The following is a 26,254-nucleotide window of genomic DNA, read 5'->3' as shown; positions in this document are numbered from 1 at the left end:
GTTTAAATTTTTTGCTAGGTGTGCATTCATCTGTTTGCTGGCAATCTAAGAAAAATAGCTACAAAGTGTCGGGCCAAAGGTGTAATTGTAGTGGGTGGAAAGTTTGTGTTTTACTTGGGCCTTTGGACCTTAGGGATACCTTCATAATAATAATTAAATGATAATAATCCTTATTTGTGTAGCGCCATGGGCGTCTTGCTCTTCAGCACTGAGATGCGTCACGGTGGCATGTTCTTTGGGGCTGAGGAGGGAGTGGACTGTATCGAAAAGTGGTTTGGGGTGTGGGATAGTGAGGAGACTTATGAGCAGATCAGCAGTATAGATCATTTTAATTGAAGGCCTTGTCAGAAACTTTGTATAGTTGGCCAATAGATAAAAGTTAGAACTTTACGTAAATGTATTGCACGTTGCTCTTAGGAAGCATAGTAATGGCTCACAATGTAATCCTTTTTTTGCAACAGGCTTCATCTGAGGTGAGTATAGCATTAATAGGTTTTGCACCGTGGTCTTATGTTAGTGTCAGCTGCCACATAACTGAGAGTACTTTTGCGAGTAACGGCTTGGGTACCCCGCAGCGAAGACCAAATGGCACTTTGAGGTGCAAGAGGTGAAAACCGGGGTATCCCAAGTGCAGCCTCCAGATTTAGCCCAAAGCCAAATCCGTTTGTGGCAAAGCGGGTCCACATCCGCTTGCTGACCTAACGGTGCCCAGTTGTAGGTTTTAGGCACCGACCACAATAATGTGAGCCATTACCTGTGAACGGTGAGGAACTTGCTGTTTTGTTTGAAAATGTAATATTAGTTTAAGGATTAGGGTAAAAGTTGTAAACTTGGCCGGTCTGCATATGTCATATTGAGGAGCTCTACCAGATGGTCCTTCTATTTCTCCTAGATAGTCAGCAGATTGAAAGAACATTTTTTTCTACCTACCTTTAATGGTAGAAAGCACACCACGTTTGGAGATGGAAAGGTGGGCTAGAGGGGATATGGAGGAGGCCTATGCGTTTTAGTTTAAATTTTTTGCTAGGTGTGCATTCATCTGTTTGCTGGCAATCTAGGAAAAATAGCTACAAAGTGTCGGGCCAAAGGTGTAATTGTAGTGGGTGGAAAGTTTGTGTTTTACTTGGGCCTTTGGACCTTAGGGATCCCTTCATAATAATAATAAAATAATAATAATCCTTATTTGTGTAGCGCCATGGGTGGCTTGCTCTTCAGCACTGAGATGCGTCACGGTGGCATGTTCTTTGGGGCTGAGGAGGGAGTGGACTGTATCGAAAAGTGGTTAGGGGTGTGGGTTAGTGAGGAGACTTATGAGCAGATCAGCAGTATAGATCATTTTAATTGAAGGCCTTGTCAGAATCTTTGTATAGTTGTCCAATAGATAAAAGTTAGAACTTTACGTAATTGCATTGCACGTTGCTCTTAGGAAGCATAGTAATGGCTCACAATGTAATCCTTTTTTTGCAACAGGCTTCATCTGAGGTGAGTATAGCATTAATAGGTTTTGCACCTTGGTCTTATGTTAGTGTCAGCTGCCACATAACTGAGACTACTTTTGCGAGTAACGGCTTGGGTACCCCGCAGCGAAGACCAAATGCCCCTTTGAGGTGCAAGAGGTGAAAACCGGGGTATCCCAAGTGCAGCCTCCAGATTTAGCCCAAAGCCAAATCAGTTTGTGGCAAAGCGGGTCCACATCCGCTTGCTGACCTAACGGTGCCCAGTTGTAGGTTTTAGGCACCGACCACAATAATGTGAGCCATTACCTGTGAACGGTGAGGAACTTGCTGTTTTGTTTGAAAATGTAATATTAGTTTAAGGATTAGGGTAAAAGTTGTAAACTTGTCCGGTCTGCATATGTGATATTGATGAGCTCTACTAGATGGTCCTTCTATTTCTCCTAGATAGTCAGCAGATTGAAAGAACATTTTTTTCTACCTACCTTTAATGGTAGAAAGCACACCACGTTTGGAGATGGAAAGGTGGGCTACAGGGGATATGGAGGAGGCCTATGCGTTTTAGTTTAAATTTTTTGCTAGGTGTGCATTCATCTGTTTGCTGGCAATCTAGGAAAAATAGCTACAAAGTGTCGGGCCAAAGGTGTAATTGTAGTGGGTGGAAAGTTTGTGTTTTACTTGGGCCTTTGGACCTTAGGGATCCCTTCATAATAATAATAAAATAATAGTAATCCTTATTTGTGTAGCGCCATGGGCGTCTTGCTCATCAGCACTGAGATGTGTCACGGTGGCATGTTCTTTGGGGCTGAGGAGGGAGTGGACTGTATCGAAAAGTGGTTAGGGGTGTGGGATAGTGAGGAGACTTATGAGCAGATCAGCAGTATAGATCATTTTAATTGAAGGCCTTGTCAGAAACTTTGTATAGTTGGCCAATAGATAAAAGTTAGAACTTTACGTAATTGTATTGCACGTTGCTCTTAGGAAGCATAGTAATGGCTCACAATGTAATCCTTTTTTTGCAACAGGCTTCATCTGAGGTGAGTATAGCATTAATAGGTTTTGCACCTTGGTCTTATGTTAGTGTCAGCTGCCACATAACTGAGATTACTTTTGCGAGTAACGGCTTGGGTACCCCGCAGCGAAGACCAAATGCCCCTTTGAGGTGCAAGAGGTGAAAACCGAGGTATCCTAAGTGCAGCCTCCAGATTTAGCCCAAAGCCAAATCAGTTTGTGGCAAAGCGGGTCCACATCCGCTTGCTGACCTAACAGTGCCCAGTTGTAGGTTTTAGGCACCGACCACAATAATGTGAGCCATTACCTGTGAACGGTGAGGAACTTGCTGTTTTGTTTGAAAATGTAATATTAGTTTAAGGATTAGGGTAAAAGTTGTAAACTTGTCCAGTCTGCATATGTGATATTGAGGAGCTCTACTAGATGGTCCTTCTATTTCTCCTAGATAGTCAGCAGAATGAAAGAACATTTTTTTCTACCTACCTTTAATGGTAGAAAGCACACGACGCTTGGAGATGGAAAGGTGGGCTAGAGGGGATATGGAGGAGGCCTATGCGTTTTAGTTTACATTTTTTGCTAGGTGTGCATTCATCTGTTTGCTGGCAATCTAGGAAAAATAGCTACAAAGTGTCGGGCCAAAGGTGTAATTGTAGTGGGTGGAAAGTTTGTGTTTTACTTGGGCCTTTGGACCTTAGGGATCCCTTCATAATGATAATAAAATAATAGTAATCCTTATTTGTGTAGCGCCATGGGCGGCTTGCTCTTCAGCACTGAGATGCGTCACGGTGGCATGTTCTTTGGGGCTGAGGAGGGAGTGGACTGTATTGAAAAGTGGTTAGGGGTGTGGGATAGTGAGGAGACTTATGAGCAGATCAGCAGTATAGATAATTTTAATTGAAGGCCTTGTCAGAAACTTTGTATAGTTGTCCAATAGATAAAAGTTAGAACTTTACGTAAATGTATTGCACGTTGCTCTTAGGAAGCATAGTAATGGCTCACAATGTAATCCTTTTTTTTGCAACAGGCTTCATCTGAGGTGAGTATAGCATTAATAGGTTTTGCACCTTGGTCTTATGTTAGTGTCAGCTGCCACATAACTGAGACTACTTTTGCGAGTAACGGCTTGGGTACCCCGCAGCGAAGACCAAATGCCCCTTTGTGGTGCAAGAGGTGAAAACCGGGGTATCCCAAGTGCAGCCTCCAGATTTAGCCCAAAGCCAAATCAGTTTGTGGCAAAGCGGGTCCACATCCGCTTGCTGACCTAACGGTGCCCAGTTGTAGGTTTTAGGCACCGACCACAATAATGTGAGCCATTACCTGTGAACGGTGAGGAACTTGCTGTTTTGTTTGAAAATGTAATATTAGTTTAAGGATTAGGGTAAAAGTTGTAAACTTGTCCGGTCTGCATATGTGATATTGATGAGCTCTACTAGATGGTCCTTCTATTTCTCCTAGATAGTCAGCAGATTGAAAGAACATTTTTTTCTACCTACCTTTAATGGTAGAAAGCACACCACGTTTGGAGATGGAAAGGTGGGCTAGAGGGGATATGGAGGAGGCCTATGCGTTTTAGTTAAAATTTTTTGCTAGGTGTGCATTCATCTGTTTGCTGGCAATCTAGGAAAAATAGCTACAAAGTGTCGGGCCAAAGGTGTAATTGTAGTGGGTGGAAAGTTTGTGTTTTACTTGGGCCTTTGGACCTTAGGGATCCCTTCATAATAATAATAAAATAATAGTAATCCTTATTTGTGTAGCGCCATGGGCGTCTTGCTCATCAGCACTGAGATGTGTCACCGTGGCATGTTCTTTGGGGCTGAGGAGGGAGTGGACTGTATCGAAAAGTGGTTAGGGGTGTGGGATAGTGAGGAGACTTATGAGCAGATCAGCAGTATAGATCATTTTAATTGAAGGCCTTGTCAGAAACTTTGTATAGTTGTCCAATAGATAAAAGTTAGAACTTTACGTAATTGCATTGCACGTTGCTCTTAGGAAGCATAGTAATGGCTCACAATGTAATCCTTTTTTTGCAACAGGCTTCATCTGAGGTGAGTATAGCATTAATAGGTTTTGCACCTTGGTCTTATGTTAGTGTCAGCTGCCACATAACTGAGACTACTTTTGCGAGTAACGGCTTGTGTACCCCGCAGCGATGACCAAATGCCCCTTTGAGGTGCAGGAGGTGAAAACCGGGGTATCCCAAGTGCAGCCTCCAGATTTAGCCCAAAGCCAAATCAGTTTGTGGCAAAGCAGGTCCACATCCGCTTGCTGGCCTAACGGTGCCCAGTTGTAGGTTTTAGGCACCGACCACAATAATGTGAGCCATTACCTGTGAACGGTGAGGAACTTGCTGTTTTGTTTGAAAATGTAATATTAGTTTAAGGATTAGGGTAAAAATTGTAAACTTGTCCAGTCTGCATATGTGATATTGATGAGCTATACTAGATGGTCCTTCTATATCTCCTAGATAGTCAGCAGAATGAAAGAACATTTTTTTCTACCTACCTTTAATGGTAGAAAGCACACGACGCTTGGAGATGGAAAGGTGGGCTAGAGGGGATATGGAGGAGGCCTATGCGTTTTAGTTTAAATTTTTTGCTAGGTGTGCATTCATCTGTTTGCTGGCAATCTAGGAAAAATAGCTACAAAGTGTCGGGCCAAAGGTGTAATTGTAGTGGGTGGAAAGTTTGTGTTTTACTTGGGCCTTTGGACCTTAGGGATCCCTTCATAATAATAATAAAATAATAATAATCCTTATTTGTGTAGTGCCATGGGCGGCTTACTCTTGAGCACTGAGATGCGTCACGGTGGCATGTTCTTTAGGGCTGAGGAGGGAGTGGACTGTATCGAAAAGTGGTTTGGGGTGTGGGATAGTGAGGAGACTTATGAGCAGATCAGCAGTATAGATCATTTTAATTGAAGGCCTTGTCAGAAACTTTGTATAGTTGGCCAATAGATAAAAGTTAGAACTTTACGTAAATGTATTGCACGTTGCTCTTAGGAAGCATAGTAATGGCTCACAATGTAATCCTTTTTTTTGCAACAGGCTTCATCTGAGGTGAGTATAGCATTAATAGGTTTTGCACCTTGGTCTTATGTTAGTGTCAGCTGCCACATAACTGAGACTACTTTTGCGAGTAACGGCTTGGGTACCCCGCAGCGAAGACCAAATGCCCCTTTGAGGTGCAAGAGGTGAAAACCGGGGTATCCCAAGTGCAGCCTCCAGATTTAGCCCAAAGCCAAATCAGTTTGTGGCAAAGCGGGTCCACATCCGCTTGCTGACCTAACGGTGCCCAGTTGTAGGTTTTAGGCACCGACCACAATAATGTGAGCCATTACCTGTGAACGGTGAGGAACTTGCTGTTTTGTTTGAAAATGTAATATTAGTTTAAGGATTAGGGTAAAAGTTGTAAACTTGTCCGGTCTGCATATGTGATATTGATGAGCTCTACTAGATGGTCCTTCTATTTCTCCTAGATAGTCAGCAGATTGAAAGAACATTTTTTTCTACCTACCTTTAATGGTAGAAAGCACACCACGTTTGGAGATGGAAAGGTGGGCTACAGGGGATATGGAGGAGGCCTATGCGTTTTAGTTTAAATTTTTTGCTAGGTGTGCATTCATCTGTTTGCTGGCAATCTAGGAAAAATAGCTACAAAGTGTCGGGCCAAAGGTGTAATTGTAGTGGGTGGAAAGTTTGTGTTTTACTTGGGCCTTTGGACCTTAGGGATCCCTTCATAATAATAATAAAATAATAGTAATCCTTATTTGTGTAGCGCCATGGGCGTCTTGCTCATCAGCACTGAGATGTGTCACCGTGGCATGTTCTTTGGGGCTGAGGAGGGAGTGGACTGTATCGAAAAGTGGTTAGGGGTGTGGGATAGTGAGGAGACTTATGAGCAGATCAGCAGTATAGATCATTTTAATTGAAGGCCTTGTCAGAAACTTTGTATAGTTGTCCAATAGATAAAAGTTAGAACTTTACGTAATTGCATTGCACGTTGCTCTTAGGAAGCATAGTAATGGCTCACAATGTAATCCTTTTTTTGCAACAGGCTTCATCTGAGGTGAGTATAGCATTAATAGGTTTTGCACCTTGGTCTTATGTTAGCGTCAGCTGCCACATAACTGAGACTACTTTTGCGAGTAACGGCTTGGGTACCCCGCAGCGAAGACCAAATGCCCCTTTGAGGTGCAGGAGGTGAAAACCGGGGTATCCCAAGTGCAGCCTCCAGATTTAGCCCAAAGCCAAATCAGTTTGTGGCAAAGCGGGTCCACATCCGCTTGCTGACCTAACGGTGCCCAGTTGTAGGTTTTAGGCACCGACCACAATAATGTGAGCCATTACCTGTGAACGGTGAGGAACTTGCTGTTTTGTTTGAAAATGTAATATTAGTTTAAGGATTAGGGTAAACGTTGTAAACTTGGCCGGTCTGCATATGTCATATTGAGGAGCTCTACTAGATGGTCCTTCTATTTATCCTAGATAGTCAGCAGATTGAAAGAACATTTTTTTCTACCTACCTTTAATGGTAGAAAGCACACCACGTTTGGAGATGGAAAGGTGGGCTAGAGGGGATATGGAGGAGGCCTATGCGTTTTAGTTTAAATTTTTTGCTAGGTGTGCATTCATCTGTTTGCTGGCAATCTAGGAAAAATAGCTACAAAGTGTCGGGCCAAAGGTGTAATTGTAGTGGGTGGAAAGTTTGTGTTTTACTTGGGCCTTTGGACCTTAGGGATCCCTTCATAATAATAATAAAATAATAGTAATCCTTATTTGTGTAGCGCCATGGGCGTCTTGCTCATCAGCACTGAGATGTGTCACCGTGGCATGTTCTTTGGGGCTGAGGAGGGAGTGGACTGTATCGAAAAGTGGTTAGGGGTGTGGGATAGTGAGGAGACTTATGAGCAGATCAGCAGTATAGATCATTTTAATTGAAGGCCTTGTCAGAAACTTTGTATAGTTGTCCAATAGATAAAAGTTAGAACTTTACGTAATTGCATTGCACGTTGCTCTTAGGAAGCATAGTAATGGCTCACAATGTAATCCTTTTTTTGCAACAGGCTTCATCTGAGGTGAGTATAGCATTAATAGGTTTTGCACCTTGGTCTTATGTTAGTGTCAGCTGCCACATAACTGAGACTACTTTTGCGAGTAACGGCTTGGGTACCCCGCAGCGAAGACCAAATGCCCCTTTGAGGTGCAAGAGGTGAAAACCGGGGTATCCCAAGTGCAGCCTCCAGATTTAGCCCAAAGCCAAATCAGTTTGTGGCAAAGCGGGTCCACATCCGCTTGCTGACCTAACGGTGCCCAGTTGTAGGTTTTAGGCACCGACCACAATAATGTGAGCCATTACCTGTGAACGGTGAGGAACTTGCTGTTTTGTTTGAAAATGTAATATTAGTTTAAGGATTAGGGTAAAAGTTGTAAACTTGTCCGGTCTGCATGTGTGATATTGATGAGCTCTACTAGATGGTCCTTCTATTTCTCCTAGATAGTCAGCAGATTGAAAGAACATTTTTTCTACCTACCTTTAATGGTAGAAAGCACACCACGTTTGGAGATGGAAAGGTGGGCTAGAGGGGATATGGAGGAGGCCTATGCGTTTTAGTTTACATTTTTTGCTAGGTGTGCATTCATCTGTTTGCTGGCAATCTAGGAAAAATAGCTACAAAGTATCGGGCCAAAGGTGTAATTGTAGTGGGTGGAAAGTTTGTGTTTTACTTGGGCCTTTGGACCTTAGGGATCCCTTCATAATAATAATAAAATAATAGTAATCCTTATTTGTGTAGCGCCATGGGCGTCTTGCTCATCAGCACTGAGATGTGTCACGGTGGCATGTTCTTTGGGGCTGAGGAGGGAGTGGACTGTATCGAAAAGTAGTTTGGGGTGTGGGATAGTGAGGAGACTTATGAGCAGATCAGCAGTATAGATCATTTTAATTGAAGGCCTTGTCAGAAACTTTGTATAGTTGTCCAATAGATAAAAGTTAGAACTTTACGTAAATGTATTGCACGTTGCTCTTAGGAAGCATAGTAATGGCTCACAATGTAATCCTTTTTTTTGCAACAGGCTTCATCTGAGGTGAGTATAGCATTAATAGGTTTTGCACCTTGGTCTTATGTTAGTGTCAGCTGCCACATAACTGAGACTACTTTTGCGAGTAACGGCTTGGGTACCCCGCAGCGAAGACCAAATGCCCCTTTGAGGTGCAGGAGGTGAAAACCGGGGTATCCCAAGTGCAGCCTCCAGATTTAGCCCAAAGCCAAATCAGTTTGTGGCAAAGCGGGTCCACATCCGCTTGCTGACCTAACGGTGCCCAGTTGTAGGTTTTAGGCACCGACCACAATAATGTGAGCCATTACCTGTGAACGGTGAGGAACTTGCTGTTTTGTTTGAAAATGTAATATTAGTTTAAGGATTAGGGTAAAAGTTGTAAACTTGTCCGGTCTGCATGTGTGATATTGATGAGCTCTACTAGATGGTCCTTCTATTTCTCCTAGATAGTCAGCAGATTGAAAGAAAATTTTTTTCTACCTACCTTTAATGGTAGAAAGCACACCACGTTTGGAGATGGAAAGGTGGGCTAGAGGGGATATGGAGGAGGCCTATGCGTTTTAGTTTACATTTTTTGCTAGGTGTGCATTCATCTGTTTGCTGGCAATCTAGGAAAAATAGCTACAAAGTGTCGGGCCAAAGGTGTAATTGTAGTGGGTGGAAAGTTTGTGTTTTACTTGGGCCTTTGGACCTTAGGGATCCCTTCATAATAATAATAAAATAATAGTAATCCTTATTTGTGTAGCGCCATGGGCGGCTTGCTCATCAGCACTGAGATGTGTCACGGTGGCATGTTCTTTGGGGCTGAGGAGGGAGTGGACTGTATCGAAAAGTGGTTAGGGGTGTGGGATAGTGAGGAGACTTATGAGCAGATCAGCAGTATAGATCATTTTAATTGAAGGCCTTGTCAGAAACTTTGTATAGTTGGCCAATAGATAAAAGTTAGAACTTTACGTAATTGCATTGCACGTTGCTCTTAGGAAGCATAGTAATGGCTCACAATGTAATCCTTTTTTTGCAACAGGCTTCATCTGAGGTGAGTATAGCATTAATAGGTTTTGCACCTTGGTCTTATGTTAGTGTCAGCTGCCACATAACTGAGACTACTTTTGCGAGTAACGGCTTGGGTACCCCGCAGCGAAGACCAAATGCCCCTTTGAGGTGCAAGAGGTGAAAACCGGGGTATCCCAAGTGCAGCCTCCAGATTTAGCCCAAAGCCAAATCAGTTTGTGGCAAAGCGGGTCCACATCCGCTTGCTGACCTAACGGTGCCCAGTTGTAGGTTTTAGGCACCGACCACAATAATGTGAGCCATTACCTGTGAACGGTGAGGAACTTGCTGTTTTGTTTGAAAATGTAATATTAGTTTAAGGATTAGGGTAAAAGTTGTAAACTTGGCCGGTCTGCATATGTGATATTGATGAGCTCTACTAGATGGTCCTTCTATTTCTCCTAGATAGTCAGCAGATTGAAAGAACATTTTTTCTACCTACCTTTAATGGTAGAAAGCACACCACGTTTGGAGATGGAAAGGTGGGCTAGAGGGGATATGGAGGAGGCCTATGCGTTTTAGTTTACATTTTTTGCTAGGTGTGCATTCATCTGTTTGCTGGCAATCTAGGAAAAATAGCTACAAAGTATCGGGCCAAAGGTGTAATTGTAGTGGGTGGAAAGTTTGTGTTTTACTTGGGCCTTTGGACCTTAGGGATCCCTTCATAATAATAATAAAATAATAGTAATCCTTATTTGTGTAGCGCCATGGGCGTCTTGCTCATCAGCACTGAGATGTGTCACGGTGGCATGTTCTTTGGGGCTGAGGAGGGAGTGGACTGTATCGAAAAGTAGTTTGGGGTGTGGGATAGTGAGGAGACTTATGAGCAGATCAGCAGTATAGATCATTTTAATTGAAGGCCTTGTCAGAAACTTTGTATAGTTGTCCAATAGATAAAAGTTAGAACTTTACGTAAATGTATTGCACGTTGCTCTTAGGAAGCATAGTAATGGCTCACAATGTAATCCTTTTTTTTGCAACAGGCTTCATCTGAGGTGAGTATAGCATTAATAGGTTTTGCACCTTGGTCTTATGTTAGTGTCAGCTGCCACATAACTGAGACTACTTTTGCGAGTAACGGCTTGGGTACCCCGCAGCGAAGACCAAATGCCCCTTTGAGGTGCAGGAGGTGAAAACCGGGGTATCCCAAGTGCAGCCTCCAGATTTAGCCCAAAGCCAAATCAGTTTGTGGCAAAGCGGGTCCACATCCGCTTGCTGACCTAACGGTGCCCAGTTGTAGGTTTTAGGCACCGACCACAATAATGTGAGCCATTACCTGTGAACGGTGAGGAACTTGCTGTTTTGTTTGAAAATGTAATATTAGTTTAAGGATTAGGGTAAAAGTTGTAAACTTGTCCGGTCTGCATGTGTGATATTGATGAGCTCTACTAGATGGTCCTTCTATTTCTCCTAGATAGTCAGCAGATTGAAAGAAAATTTTTTTCTACCTACCTTTAATGGTAGAAAGCACACCACGTTTGGAGATGGAAAGGTGGGCTAGAGGGGATATGGAGGAGGCCTATGCGTTTTAGTTTACATTTTTTGCTAGGTGTGCATTCATCTGTTTGCTGGCAATCTAGGAAAAATAGCTACAAAGTGTCGGGCCAAAGGTGTAATTGTAGTGGGTGGAAAGTTTGTGTTTTACTTGGGCCTTTGGACCTTAGGGATCCCTTCATAATAATAATAAAATAATAGTAATCCTTATTTGTGTAGCGCCATGGGCGGCTTGCTCATCAGCACTGAGATGTGTCACGGTGGCATGTTCTTTGGGGCTGAGGAGGGAGTGGACTGTATCGAAAAGTGGTTAGGGGTGTGGGATAGTGAGGAGACTTATGAGCAGATCAGCAGTATAGATCATTTTAATTGAAGGCCTTGTCAGAAACTTTGTATAGTTGTCCAATAGATAAAAGTTAGAACTTTACGTAAATGTATTGCACGTTGCTCTTTGGAAGCATAGTAATGGCTCACAATGTAATCCTTTTTTTTGCAACGGGCTTCATCTGAGGTGAGTATAGCGTTAATAGGTTTTGCACCTTGGTCTTATGTTAGTGTCAGCTGCCACATAACTGAGACTACTTTTGCGAGTAACGGCTTGGGTACCCCGCAGCGAAGACCAAATGCCCCTTTGAGGTGCAGGAGGTGAAAACCGGGGTATCCCAAGTGCAGCCTCCAGATTTAGCCCAAAGCCAAATCAGTTTGTGGCAAAGCGGGTCCACATCCGCTTGCTGACCTAACGGTGCCCAGTTGTAGGTTTTAGGCACCGACCACAATAATGTGAGCCATTACCTGTGAACGGTGAGGAACTTGCTGTTTTGTTTGAAAATGTAATATTAGTTTAAGGATTAGGGTAAAAGTTGTAAACTTGTCCGGTCTGCATATGTGATATTGATGAGCTCTACTAGATGGTCCTTCTATTTCTCCTAGATAGTCAGCAGATTGAAAGAACATTTTTTTCTACCTACCTTTAATGGTAGAAAGCACACCACGTTTGGAGATGGAAAGGTGGGCTAGAGGGGATATGGAGGAGGCCTATGCGTTTTAGTTTAAATTTTTTGCTAGGTGTGCATTCATCTGTTTGCTGGCAATCTAGGAAAAATAGCTACAAAGTGTCGGGCCAAAGGTGTAATTGTAGTGGGTGGAAAGTTTGTGTTTTACTTGGGCCTTTGGACCTTAGGGATCCCTTCATAATAATAATAAAATAATAGTAATCCTTATTTGTGTAGCGCCATGGGCGTCTTGCTCATCAGCACTGAGATGTGTCACCGTGGCATGTTCTTTGGGGCTGAGGAGGGAGTGGACTGTATCGAAAAGTGGTTAGGGGTGTGGGATAGTGAGGAGACTTATGAGCAGATCAGCAGTATAGATCATTTTAATTGAAGGCCTTGTCAGAAACTTTGTATAGTTGGCCAATAGATAAAAGTTAGAACTTTACGTAATTGCATTGCACGTTGCTCTTAGGAAGCATAGTAATGGCTCACAATGTAATCCTTTTTTTGCAACAGGCTTCATCTGAGGTGAGTATAGCATTAATAGGTTTTGCACCTTGGTCTTATGTTAGTGTCAGCTGCCACATAACTGAGACTACTTTTGCGAGTAACGGCTTGGGTACCCCGCAGCGAAGACCAAATGCCCCTTTGAGGTGCAAGAGGTGAAAACCGGGGTATCCCAAGTGCAGCCTCCAGATTTAGCCCAAAGCCAAATCAGTTTGTGGCAAAGCGGGTCCACATCCGCTTGCTGACCTAACGGTGCCCAGTTGTAGGTTTTAGGCACCGACCACAATAATGTGAGCCATTACCTGTGAACGGTGAGGAACTTGCTGTTTTGTTTGAAAATGTAATATTAGTTTAAGGATTAGGGTAAAAGTTGTAAACTTGGCCGGTCTGCATATGTGATATTGATGAGCTCTACTAGATGGTCCTTCTATTTCTCCTAGATAGTCAGCAGATTGAAAGAACATTTTTTCTACCTACCTTTAATGGTAGAAAGCACACCACGTTTGGAGATGGAAAGGTGGGCTAGAGGGGATATGGAGGAGGCCTATGCGTTTTAGTTTACATTTTTTGCTAGGTGTGCATTCATCTGTTTGCTGGCAATGTAGGAAAAATAGCTACAAAGTATCGGGCCAAAGGTGTAATTGTAGTGGGTGGAAAGTTTGTGTTTTACTTGGGCCTTTGGACCTTAGGGATCCCTTCATAATAATAATAAAATAATAGTAATCCTTATTTGTGTAGCGCCATGGGCGTCTTGCTCATCAGCACTGAGATGTGTCACGGTGGCATGTTCTTTGGGGCTGAGGAGGGAGTGGACTGTATCGAAAAGTAGTTTGGGGTGTGGGATAGTGAGGAGACTTATGAGCAGATCAGCAGTATAGATCATTTTAATTGAAGGCCTTGTCAGAAACTTTGTATAGTTGTCCAATAGATAAAAGTTAGAACTTTACGTAAATGTATTGCACGTTGCTCTTAGGAAGCATAGTAATGGCTCACAATGTAATCCTTTTTTTTGCAACAGGCTTCATCTGAGGTGAGTATAGCATTAATAGGTTTTGCACCTTGGTCTTATGTTAGTGTCAGCTGCCACATAACTGAGACTACTTTTGCGAGTAACGGCTTGGGTACCCCGCAGCGAAGACCAAATGCCCCTTTGAGGTGCAGGAGGTGAAAACCGGGGTATCCCAAGTGCAGCCTCCAGATTTAGCCCAAAGCCAAATCAGTTTGTGGCAAAGCGGGTCCACATCCGCTTGCTGACCTAACGGTGCCCAGTTGTAGGTTTTAGGCACCGACCACAATAATGTGAGCCATTACCTGTGAACGGTGAGGAACTTGCTGTTTTGTTTGAAAATGTAATATTAGTTTAAGGATTAGGGTAAAAGTTGTAAACTTGTCCGGTCTGCATGTGTGATATTGATGAGCTCTACTAGATGGTCCTTCTATTTCTCCTAGATAGTCAGCAGATTGAAAGAAAATTTTTTTCTACCTACCTTTAATGGTAGAAAGCACACCACGTTTGGAGATGGAAAGGTGGGCTAGAGGGGATATGGAGGAGGCCTATGCGTTTTAGTTTAAATTTTTTGCTAGGTGTGCATTCATCTGTTTGCTGGCAATCTAGGAAAAATAGCTACAAAGTGTCGGGCCAAAGGTGTAATTGTAGTGGGTGGAAAGTTTGTGTTTTACTTGGGCCTTTGGACCTTAGGGATCCCTTCATAATAATAATAAAATAATAGTAATCCTTATTTGTGTAGCGCCATGGGCGGCTTGCTCATCAGCACTGAGATGTGTCACGGTGGCATGTTCTTTGGGGCTGAGGAGGGAGTGGACTGTATCGAAAAGTGGTTAGGGGTGTGGGATAGTGAGGAGACTTATGAGCAGATCAGCAGTATAGATCATTTTAATTGAAGGCCTTGTCAGAAACTTTGTATAGTTGTCCAATAGATAAAAGTTAGAACTTTACGTAAATGTATTGCACGTTGCTCTTTGGAAGCATAGTAATGGCTCACAATGTAATCCTTTTTTTTGCAACGGGCTTCATCTGAGGTGAGTATAGCGTTAATAGGTTTTGCACCTTGGTCTTATGTTAGTGTCAGCTGCCACATAACTGAGACTACTTTTGCGAGTAACGGCTTGGGTACCCCGCAGCGAAGACCAAATGCCCCTTTGAGGTGCAGGAGGTGAAAACCGGGGTATCCCAAGTGCAGCCTCCAGATTTAGCCCAAAGCCAAATCAGTTTGTGGCAAAGCGGGTCCACATCCGCTTGCTGACTTAACGGTGCCCAGTTGTAGGTTTTAGGCACCGACCACAATAATGTGAGCCATTACCTGTGAACGGTGAGGAACTTGCTGTTTTGTTTGAAAATGTAATATTAGTTTAAGGATTAGGGTAAAAGTTGTAAACTTGTCCGGTCTGCATATGTGATATTGATGAGCTCTACTAGATGGTCCTTCTATTTCTCCTAGATAGTCAGCAGATTGAAAGAACATTTTTTTCTACCTACCTTTAATGGTAGAAAGCACACCACGTTTGGAGATGGAAAGGTGGGCTAGAGGGGATATGGAGGAGGCCTATGCGTTTTAGTTTAAATTTTTTGCTAGGTGTGCATTCATCTGTTTGCTGGCAATCTAGGAAAAATAGTTACAAAGTGTCGGGCCAAAGGTGTAATTGTAGTGGGTGGAAAGTTTGTGTTTTACTTGGGCCTTTGGACCTTAGGGATCCCTTCATAATAATAATAAAATAATAGTAATCCTTATTTGTGTAGCGCCATGGGCGGCTTGCTCATCAGCACTGAGATGTGTCACCGTGGCATGTTCTTTGGGGCTGAGGAGGGAGTGGACTGTATCGAAAAGTGGTTAGGGGTGTGGGATAGTGAGGAGACTTATGAGCAGATCAGCAGTATAGATCATTTTAATTGAAGGCCTTGTCAGAAACTTTGTATAGTTGTCCAATAGATAAAAGTTAGAACTTTACGTAAATGTATTGCACGTTGCTCTTAGGAAGCATAGTAATGGCTCACAATGTAATCCTTTTTTTGCAACAGGCTTCATCTGAGGTGAGTATAGCATTAATAGGTTTTGCACCTTGGTCTTATGTTAGCGTCAGCTGCCACATAACTGAGACTACTTTTGCGAGTAACGGCTTGGGTACCCCGCAGCGAAGACCAAATGCCCCTTTGAGGTGCAGGAGGTGAAAACCGGGGTATCCCAAGTGCAGCCTCCAGATTTAGCCCAAAGCCAAATCAGTTTGTGGCAAAGCGGGTCCACATCCGCTTGCTGACCTAACGGTGCCCAGTTGTAGGTTTTAGGCACCGACCACAATAATGTGAGCCATTACCTGTGAACGGTGAGGAACTTGCTGTTTTGTTTGAAAATGTAATATTAGTTTAAGGATTAGGGTAAAAGTTGTAAACTTGTCCGGTCTGCATATGTGATATTGATGAGCTCTACTAGATGGTCCTTCTATTTCTCCTAGATAGTCAGCAGATTGAAAGAACATTTTTTTCTACCTACCTTTAATGGTAGAAAGCACACCACGTTTGGAGATGGAAAGGTGGGCTAGAGGGGATATGGAGGAGGCCTATGCGTTTTAGTTTAAATTTTTTGCTAGGTGTGCATTCATCTGTTTGCTGGCAATCTAGGAAAAATAGCTACAAAGTGTCGGGCCAAAGGTGTAATTGTAGTGGGTGGAAAGTTTGTGTTTTACTTGGGCCTTTGGACCTTAGGGATCCCTTCATAATAATAATAAAATAATAGTAATCCTTATTTGTGTAGCGCCATGGGCGGCTTGCTCATCAGCACTGAGATGTGTCACGGTGGCATGTTCTTTGGGGCTGAGGAGGGAGTGGACTGTATCGAAAAGTGGTTAGGGGTGTGGGATAGTGAGGAGACTTATGAGCAGATCAGCAGTATAGATCATTTTAATTGAAGGCCTTGTCAGAAACTTTGTATAGTTGTCCAATAGATAAAAGTTAGAACTTTACGTAAATGTATTGCACGTTGCTCTTTGGAAGCATAGTAATGGCTCACAATGTAATCCTTTTTTTTGCAACGGGCTTCATCTGAGGTGAGTATAGCGTTAATAGGTTTTGCACCTTGGTCTTATGTTAGTGTCAGCTGCCACATAACTGAGACTACTTTTGCGAGTAACGGCTTGGGTACCCCGCAGCGAAGACCAAATGCCCCTTTGAGGTGCAGGAGGTGAAAACCGGGGTATCCCAAGTGCAGCCTCCAGATTTAGCCCAAAGCCAAATCAGTTTGTGGCAAAGCGGGTCCACATCCGCTTGCTGACTTAACGGTGCCCAGTTGTAGGTTTTAGGCACCGACCACAATAATGTGAGCCATTACCTGTGAACGGTGAGGAACTTGCTGTTTTGTTTGAAAATGTAATATTAGTTTAAGGATTAGGGTAAAAGTTGTAAACTTGTCCGGTCTGCATATGTGATATTGATGAGCTCTACTAGATGGTCCTTCTATTTCTCCTAGATAGTCAGCAGATTGAAAGAACATTTTTTTCTACCTACCTTTAATGGTAGAAAGCACACCACGTTTGGAGATGGAAAGGTGGGCTAGAGGGGATATGGAGGAGGCCTATGCGTTTTAGTTTAAATTTTTTGCTAGGTGTGCATTCATCTGTTTGCTGGCAATCTAGGAAAAATAGTTACAAAGTGTCGGGCCAAAGGTGTAATTGTAGTGGGTGGAAAGTTTGTGTTTTACTTGGGCCTTTGGACCTTAGGGATCCCTTCATAATAATAATAAAATAATAGTAATCCTTATTTGTGTAGCGCCATGGGCGGCTTGCTCATCAGCACTGAGATGTGTCACCGTGGCATGTTCTTTGGGGCTGAGGAGGGAGTGGACTGTATCGAAAAGTGGTTAGGGGTGTGGGATAGTGAGGAGACTTATGAGCAGATCAGCAGTATAGATCATTTTAATTGAAGGCCTTGTCAGAAACTTTGTATAGTTGTCCAATAGATAAAAGTTAGAACTTTACGTAATTGCATTGCACGTTGCTCTTAGGAAGCATAGTAATGGCTCACAATGTAATCCTTTTTTTTGCAACAGGCTTCATCTGAGGTGAGTATAGCATTAATAGGTTTTGCACCTTGGTCTTATGTTAGTGTCAGCTGCCACATAACTGAGACTACTTTTGCGAGTAACGGCTTGGGTACCCCGCAGCGAAGACCAAATGCCCCTTTGAGGTGCAGGAGGTGAAAACCGGGGTATCCCAAGTGCAGCCTCCAGATTTAGCCCAAAGCCAAATCAGTTTGTGGCAAAGCGGGTCCACATCCGCTTGCTGACCTAACGGTGCCCAGTTGTAGGTTTTAGGCACCGACCACAATAATGTGAGCCATTACCTGTGAACGGTGAGGAACTTGCTGTTTTGTTTGAAAATGTAATATTAGTTTAAGGATTAGGGTAAAAGTTGTAAACTTGTCCGGTCTGCATGTGTGATATTGATGAGCTCTACTAGATGGTCCTTCTATTTCTCCTAGATAGTCAGCAGATTGAAAGAACATTTTTTTCTACCTACCTTTAATGGTAGAAAGCACACCACGTTTGGAGATGGAAAGGTGGGCTAGAGGGGATATGGAGGAGGCCTATGCGTTTTAGTTTAAATTTTTTGCTAGGTGTGCATTCATCTGTTTGCTGGCAATCTAGGAAAAATAGCTACAAAGTGTCGGGCCAAAGGTGTAATTGTAGTGGGTGGAAAGTTTGTGTTTTACTTGGGCCTTTGGACCTTAGGGATCCCTTCATAATAATAATAAAATAATAGTAATCCTTATTTGTGTAGCGCCATGGGCGGCTTGCTCATCAGCACTGAGATGTGTCACGGTGGCATGTTCTTTGGGGCTGAGGAGGGAGTGGACTGTATCGAAAAGTGGTTAGGGGTGTGGGATAGTGAGGAGACATATGAGCAGATCAGCAGTATAGATCATTTTAATTGAAGGCCTTGTCAGAAACTTTGTATAGTTGTCCAATAGATAAAAGTTAGAACTTTACGTAATTGTATTGCACGTTGCTCTTAGGAAGCATAGTAATGGCTCACAATGTAATCCTTTTTTTTGCAACGGGCTTCATCTGAGGTGAGTATAGCGTTAATAGGTTTTGCACCTTGGTCTTATGTTAGTGTCAGCTGCCACATAACTGAGACTACTTTTGCGAGTAACGGCTTGGGTACCCCGCAGCGAAGACCAAATGCCCCTTTGAGGTGCAGGAGGTGAAAACCGGGGTATCCCAAGTGCAGCCTCCAGATTTAGCCCAAAGCCAAATCAGTTTGTGGCAAAGCGGGTCCACATCCGCTTGCTGACCTAACGGTGCCCAGTTCTAGGTTTTAGGCACCGATCACATTAAAGTTTGAAATTTGAAAATACCTTTTCAATATATGAAGAGGTGTGCAAGTCTTTATATATTAGGCGCATAGTGGAAATAATTTTACGACTGGTATTTAAAATGCCGGGCTTTATACATTTCCCCTAATATATATAATGGGAGGATAGTGATGTCACATGTACACTGACTGATCACTGCATTAGGAACAGCTGGCACGTGATCAGTAAGGATGTACTACGTGACGGGCGTGTCACAAAGTGCTACCTGATAATGTGCTGACCTCTCCTCTGCACAGCAGAAGACAACATTTTACAGTAATGGGTAATGGTTGTGACTTGAGTGACTTTGACTGCAGGCAGATTGTTGGCGCACGGATGTGTGGTGCCAGGTTTTTATGAAAAAGTTTCACTTACTGCGGTTCAGGAACAGCCAATATCAAGAGTGAACCAAAACTGGATGGAAATATGTCATTCAAAAGATTACACTTCTGCAGGCCATGTGTGGTTGATCCTAAAGGTGATCTTTGGATGCCACATCTGCTATCTCAGCATTGACTTGTTACAGTGGACCAACAGACCCAGCAGTACAACAGCGGGGAAGTTAGACAAATTTCCACAGTGTGTTGCGTGTTATCGATGCTGGATTAGAGTCGCAGGTGTTGTAGCAGAGCCGGTCACTAGAGAGTAGTCAGAATAGCCAAGAGTTGTTATCAGGAAGTCACAGTATGCAGTACAAATGGATGAGACGAAAGCGTAGTCAAAGGTCAGCAGCAGGAGGTATCGATATGCAGTATAAATGGGATGAGAGAAGCATAATCAATGGAAGACATCAACCTGCTTCGGTTCTCGTGTGGCTTCAGTTCTCGGCGAAGGGCTCAGTGTGGATTGTTGGAAGGAATAAGGGGTGTTAGTACCCCAACCCCGCAGTCTCTCTTTTCACCATTCGGAAAGTCTCTGGTCAATCCAGATGCACAGTTGAATGAAGTCTTCCAGGTTGTCAGGAGTCTCCCCTCTGGCAAGTTCATCCTTTACACGCTATGATAATCTCCAACGAAATTGGCTCTGTTGTGCAGCTAGATTCTACGTGGTATCAATCACCCTGTGCCAAAACTCTGCTGTATACTCTGCAACGGAACGTTGCCACTGTTAGAGGTTATGTAATCTCCCTTCAGCCATGGCACAGTGGTACGGATCATCAAAAATATGAACCATAGCAGTAGTGAAGGCATCTAGGCTGTCAAGCATATTACTATTAGTCTCTATGTATGGCAAGGCCCATGCGAGTGCCTCATCAGTGAGCAGGTTAATGATGAAAAACACCTTCTTCCTGTCACTGGCAAACAAGGTGGGCTGCATCTGGAAATATATCTGGCATTTATAGTGTACAGAAGTCAATGTACCGGTCTTTCTAGATGTTTTTGAATGGTCTATGTTGTCTTGTGTTGTCAGTGTCTCCCATGTGAGTGAATATGATGTGTATTGTACAGCTGTAGCACTGAATGGGTTACTGTCTGGGTTATGTCTTGTCATATGCATGAGTGAGTTTTTTTTTACTCTTTTGGTCTTTCCTATCAGCTTTCTGTTTGGGATACTCAAGTCAGGAGCCTGTCTGCACAAAGACACCTTTTGGCCCATCTACAGATGGCCAGGTCGGATCCCCTGCGAGAAATCTCCTGCAGGGACCAGTGCGGCTCTCACCTTCTCATGCGGCTCCGGCTCTGTGACGTTCTGGCTGCCGGCCATCCCGTGCATGCGCAGAGCAGAGCAGAGCCACCGAGAGTGACATTTCTGTGCAGGACTCTTCGAGACCCACACAGAAATAGAGCATGCCACAATTTGTTTTCCGTGTATATTTTCACGTGGACAAATCGTGTCCATCTGCCTAGGATTGCGTTTTGTAATGCAATCTTATGCAGGTGGGCAGGGGCAGAAATTCTGCAGGGTAGGGAAGATGGAGGAAGCTGAGCAGATGAGATATGTGTGTCTTGGGTCCCTTCTACCCAGGCCCCATCACTGAAAAGCAAGAGAGGAGCTGCAAGTCTGCCAGACCCCACTGGGCAGCACTGAAAGTATGTCCCACCCCGTAAGTGTGAACCGATAGAGAGTTGGAGAGTGCAAGTTAACCCTTTCCAATCCACTGTCTGACCTCTAAAGACATTATGATTTAAGGCTGTACAGCTCCAATGTTGGAAGACGTCCGTCGGGGTTCTCTTACTGAAAATTGCCAGCCTCTCTGCTGTCGGAGTCTATCCAATGTGTCACCTCACGCAGTACTGGCTTTAGCCACCATATAGCGCCTTTGTATAACACCAGAAAAAGAGTAAGCCCCTTAGAAAAACCAGGATACAAATTGGATTAGAAAGGGTTAAAGAGTGGCTGGGATTAGAGAACCACAGATAACTAGGCCTGTGTAATCCCTCTGTCCTCCCATGATTCCTCCGTCACACCACGAGTCTTCCTGCTCCAGTGTCTTGCCGGACTTTGTATGGACTGTTTTTCAAGTTTCTGCAAGTAAACAGCTTTACCGCCCGTTCCTGGTTCAACCTTTGTAAATCAACTGTGTGTGCGTGGACTCTTTATTATACCCTTCAGAATTCACCGCAGAGGACGGAATGGTGGCATCACATGTGACTGTGGTATACCACTATTGAGTTTCCCTATTTAATAGCCTGTTCTCAGCTCCTTGGACGTGTCCCCAGTTACCCTCTGGGTGGGAGACGGTAGGGTCCCATGACAAGGCCCAAACTCTCCCCTGCTGTCTCCTAGGTTGAGGCTCGCTCCTCGGACGCTGCAGATTGATTTAAGAAACCTCTGTATTGGCAACGATCTTCAGTAAATTTTGGTGGCAATGGCATGTGGACGTCTGGCCCTGAATTGTGCATCTCCACGAGTTACCTCTGTAACCCCTCGATCTCAGGAGGCACAGAACTCTTGGAGCTCTGTGACCTATTTCCTGAGCATGGCTACTAAGGACTCCATTTTAGGGAACGTGATTTTCTTGTTGCGTCTTACCGATGCTGAATTGGAGCCGCAGGTGTAGTAGCCGAGCCGGTCACTGGAGAGTAGTCAGCATAGCCGGGAGTCGTTATTGGGAAGTCACAGTGTGCAGTACAAATAGATGAGATGGAAGCGTAGTCAAAGGTCAGCAGCAGTAGGTATCAGTATGCTTGTAGAGGAGCTGAAGGAAGAGGCGCTTGATCACGGTGGTGGAACACAATAATCACACACTGGATCTGAGGCATGGTCAGGCTTTTATAGGAAGTCCTAATTAGTAGCAGGGCGGAGTCAGAACTGGGAGACAGGAAGTGGATTTAGCAGGAGCAAGGAAACCTAGCCCTGACACAATGACCATGTGGCATACTTTGCATCTACACAGGCTCAAAAGAAGGAGGATTACAAGGATGGCCCCTTGTCATCGCCAACAATGCCTCACATGGGCTCAGGAAAGATTTCAATGGATCATGGCAGAGTGATGATTCCTGTTTCCTACAGAACCATATGATGAAGGTGTATCCATGGAGTCAATAGGCCAGTGGTTGTGATGTCAGGGTCTAGGGAACATTTTCCTGTCTCGAACCTGCAACCTCCTACATGATCATGTCATAATCACAATGACATGATCATGTATGAGGTTGCATGTTCGAGACAGGAAACCAAGTAATCTTGTAGATATGACTAACAAAAATACATGATGTTATAGCGAGTATTCAAACCTACTTAGGACTCATGCTCAGGCATAATGAAACAGATCTGGAAGGGGTATATATATATATATATATATATATATATATATATATATATATATATATATATACAAACTAGCCGTACCTGGCCACATGTTGCTGTGGCTCAGTCTGGTTAAATGGAATAGCTGTAATGGGGCTGCACATCCGATATACAAAAAAAAGAAAAAGTGCACAACTGCTCTTAGCAGCCACAACAGTAATGCACTAGGTGAGCTGTGGTCCTAAGAAGGACCGTTGGGGTTCTTGTAGACACTAACACTCTCCCTATAGCAGCAGCAGCACTCTCCCTAATCTCTGCCAGCGTGCGTCTGTGGCGAGCCGCGGGCGGCCCCACTTTAAGTACTCGGCGGTCACCTGATCTCACCAGCCACTCACTGCTGTGGGGTGGGATAGGGCTGGAACGTCACAGGGGGAAGTTGTAATGCCTTCCCTGCATGTCTATTGGCCAGAAACTGGTGCAAATCTTTCAGGGAAGGAAATGGAATTGACTCGAACACCGCGTGGTGCTCGTCTCGAGTAACGAGCATCTCGAACACCCTAATACTCGAACGAGCATCAAGCTCGGACGAGTACGCTCGCTCATCTCTAATAATTAACCCCTTCATCTACTTCCACAACAGTGTTGCCATGTGACTGCCTTGCTTTAAATGTTAGACTGATGATATTAGGTTCGTAGACGTTTTTGTTCTTGGCCACAAGAATAGCTCGTTCTCTCAGCCAATCAGGATTCTTAGAATTGGCTTGAATATTGGGAAATTCTTTTTTAACCAATTCTTCTTTTGACGTCACTAAATTGCAGACGTTATGAGGCAGTGAAATTCGTCCTGAGGTCCGATCAACCAGCACCTATCCATTCCCAATCTCCAGCAACTGATGTGAGAATATCTCGGCTGATCGATCTTCTGCAGCTGGACACGCATATCTGGAGTTAATTTTTCCGTCTTTACCTGTCGCCACAAAGTAGAGTATTTCAGGCAAGCATTTATTTATCCGCTGGTGGTGATCGAGGAATTACAGGTAATGTTTGCCTGAAATCTCCTGCAAGCAATATTAATGCCTTCCCAAATGGTCTGATGTTTCCACACAAATCTTGCAATGATCGATCCATTTTTTTTTTGTGCGCCATTGTGCAATCATCCCAAACAATAAACTTGCATTTCTGCAATACTTTTCTCATGCCGGATGCTTTGAAAATGTTGCACGTGGGAGTTTCAATGAATTGCATGTTCAATGGCAATTTCAAAGCGGAATGAGCAGTTTTTCCAAAAAATCATGTTTTTACCTGTCACAGGTGTGAGAGCTATATAATAGTAGGTATATAAAAATACGCACGTATTTGAATGCAACGTTGTGTCCAAATTTCAAAGCAATCGGTGAAGAACTTTCGGAGATTTAAGATTTTGAACAAACGAACATTTACATTTTTATTTATATAGATATACGCATATTAAGAGGCACAGACATAGCTAGATTAATTTGCACTTAAAACAACACTGCTTCCAAGTTTTTCTGTACCTCTTTCCATACTCCCCGAAGCGTATCTGTGGCGACATCAGCTGCAGGACAGACCGAAGAAGTAGGGATTGCTGTAAGGAAGCGAGGATGCTGACCGTATACACAAAAAAATGGAGATACCCCAGTGGAAGAACAAGGGCGGTTGTTTAGTGCAAACTCTGCCAACGGCAGGAACTCTGCCCACTGATGAGCTTTTTCGCTAGCAAACAACCGTAAATATTGCACTAAATCTTGGTTCTTCCGCTCAGTCTGACCATTAGTTTGCGGGTGGAATGTTGAGGAGAAGGAAAGCGACGTTCCCAGGTTTCTGCAGAAGGCACGCCAAAACTGCGACACAAACTGAACCCCGCGATCAGATACAATATTTTGGGGAACCCCATGTAGTCGAATTATTTCTTTTACAAAAATCTTGGCAAATTCTTTTGCCGAAGGTAGCTTCTTTAACGCCACAAAATCTGCCATCTTTGAGAACCCGGTCGACCACCACTAAAATAGTGGTGCACTTCTGGGATTCTGGTAGATCAGTTATGAAATCTACCGATAACTGCGACCATGGACTGGAAGGAACCGGTAGCGGTCTCAGGGGACCCTCCGGAGGACGCCGCTGACTCTTATTGCGAGCACAGACCGAGCATCCCCTAACAAAGTTGCGGATCTCCTGAGACATGCCTGGCCACCAGAAGTGTCTGGAACAAAGATCCAGGGTCCCCTGAAACCCTGGATGCCCTGCGAGAACCGACGAGTGAGATTCATCCATGACTCTAAGACGTAAGGTCTCTGGCACAAACCATCTGCCCTCCAGCACCCCCGAAGGAGCGTCCTGCTGAGCATTCTGTAGTTGAGGGACGAAGTTAGACTCTACAGCTGCCACCACCACGCCAGGGGCCAAGATATTCTCGGGAGTCATAGTCTCACTATCTGGCACCCCGAAACTCCGTGACAGGGCGTCCGCCTTCACGTTCTTCTCTCCTGGGATATATGTCATGACGAAATTAAACCTGGCGAAGAACAACGCCCACCTGGCTTGACGAGCTGTGAGTCTTTTAGCATTGGCGAGATATACCAGATTCTTGTGATCAGTATACACGGTAATTGGGTGTCTAGCACCCTCAAGATGGTGTCGCCACTCTTCCAGAGCCCATTTGATAGCCAGTAATTCACGGTTACCCACGTCATAGTTGCCTTCTGCTGAATTAAACTTCCGCGACAAGAACGCTCATGGGCTATACCCAGATCTCCCACTGACTTCCTGCGACAATACTGCTCCTCTCCCCACTTCAGACGCATCTACCTCAATGAAAAAGGGTAGTCGTGCGTCCGGCTGTATTAGCACCGGGGCAGTCGTAAATGGCCCTTTTAGATGACTAAAGGCCTCAAGGGCTGCAGGCGACCATTTTTCCAAGTCGGCCCCCTTCTTAGTCAGATCGGTCAGGGGTTGAGCAATAACCGAGTAATTCCTAATGAATTTGCGGTAAAAATTTGCAAAACCTAAGAACCGCTGGAGAGCCTTAAGGTTGTCTGGTCTGACCCATTGGGAGATTGCTGCTACTTTATCAGACTCCATCTGAATCTCCGTGGGTGAAATTACATAACCAAGGAAGATACTTGTTTAGAACCAAATGTGCATTTCTCTAACTTTGATACTCGCGCAAACGGGTCAGGACCAACCTCTGGTGCCGCACATGTGAATCCCAGTCAGGCGAGTACACCAGAATGTCATCAAGATATATGACCAGAAATACCCCCAGGAAGTCATGAAAGACCGCGTTCATAAAACCCTGAAACACAGCGGGGGCGTTACAGAGTCTGAAAGGCATGACCAGACATTCAAAATGTCCTAACGGGGTGTTGAACGCCGTCTTCCATTCATCTCCCTCTCTAATGCGAATTAAATTGTAAGCCCCCCGTAAGTCCAGTTTGGAGAACCAGTGGGCCCCTACCACCTGATTCAACAAGTCAGGAATTAGGGGCAAGGAGCACTGGTTCTTCACTGTGATTTTATTCAAGGCCCGATAATCCAAACAAGGCCTTAGTGTCCCGTCCTTCTTCTCTACAAAGAAGAGACCTGCCCCGGCAGGGGACCTGGACGGCCAGATATGTCGGTT

This window comes from Eleutherodactylus coqui, chromosome 8, assembly GCF_035609145.1.
Source record: "Eleutherodactylus coqui strain aEleCoq1 chromosome 8, aEleCoq1.hap1, whole genome shotgun sequence".
In the NCBI taxonomy this organism is placed as follows: Eukaryota; Metazoa; Chordata; class Amphibia; order Anura; family Eleutherodactylidae; genus Eleutherodactylus; species Eleutherodactylus coqui.
This window is presented reverse-complemented; position numbering follows the sequence as displayed.